Consider the following 1,102-nt stretch of genomic DNA (forward strand, 5'->3'; position numbering starts at 1 on the left):
CTGTCCTGGAACTCACTCTGTAGACCAGGCTGGCCTCGAACTCAGAAATCTGCCTGCCTCTGCCTCCTGAGTGCTGGGATCAAAGGCGTGCACCACCACGCCCGGTTTTGTTTTTTCCAGACAGTGTCTCTCTATGTAGCCCCGTCTGTTCTGGAACTCTGTTAACCAGGCTGACCTCGAACACTCAGAGATCCACCTGCGTCTGCCTCCCAAGTGGGTATTAAGGACATGCACCACCACCGCCACCACCACACCGGGCTAGAATGTGGTCTATGCTGTGTGGCTTACTCTCCTGCCTCAGGCTTCCAAGGGCTGAGATTATGGACACGAATCCCTCCCCCTTTTGAGTCAGCTCTGTATGGGTCTTGGCCGGCCTGGAACTCTTCAACCACTGACTGCTAAGCACAGCTTTGCGTAGCACCCAGGCCATTGCCGTCAGAGCTGAGACCACCTCACTGTCCAGTAGCCGACACACAGGTGAACAAAATGGGTGCATATATGTGCCAAGGAGTGCCATTTGTCAACAAACAGAAATGACAAACCAGGGATGCGCGTAGCAGCACATGTTTAGATATCCAACTTGGGGTGTTTCGGCAGGATTGTGAATTAGGGGCTAACCTGATCTGCATAGTGAGTTCTAAGCTAGCCTGGGCTACAAAGTTAGACCCTTTCTCAAAACAGAAGGGAGGCTGGCAAACAGCTCGGGGTCAGAGTTCAGTCCCCAGCACCTACACTGGACATCTCTGCTACTCCTCACACATGCAGACAAAATACTAACGTTCGTAAACATAAATAAGCCATTGATTTTAACTGTCTGGAAAGATGACTTGGCAGTTAAGAGCACTGTTGCTCTTCCAGAGGACCTGGATTTGGTGCCCAGCACCCAGGTGGTGGGTCAAAACTGCCAGTAACTCCCGTTCCAGAGACTGACGCCACCTTCAGACCTCCTCAGACAACGGGCATGAATGGGGTGAATGTGTACTTGCTGGCCAAACACATAAAATGAAATGAATAAATCTAACTTAAAATTTTGAAATGACTACCGGGCAGTGGTGGCGCACGCCTTTAATCCCAGCACTCGGGAGGCAGAGGCAGGCGGATT

Source organism: Mus pahari, chromosome 19 (genome assembly GCF_900095145.1).
Source record: "Mus pahari chromosome 19, PAHARI_EIJ_v1.1, whole genome shotgun sequence".
Taxonomy (NCBI): domain Eukaryota; kingdom Metazoa; phylum Chordata; class Mammalia; order Rodentia; family Muridae; genus Mus; species Mus pahari.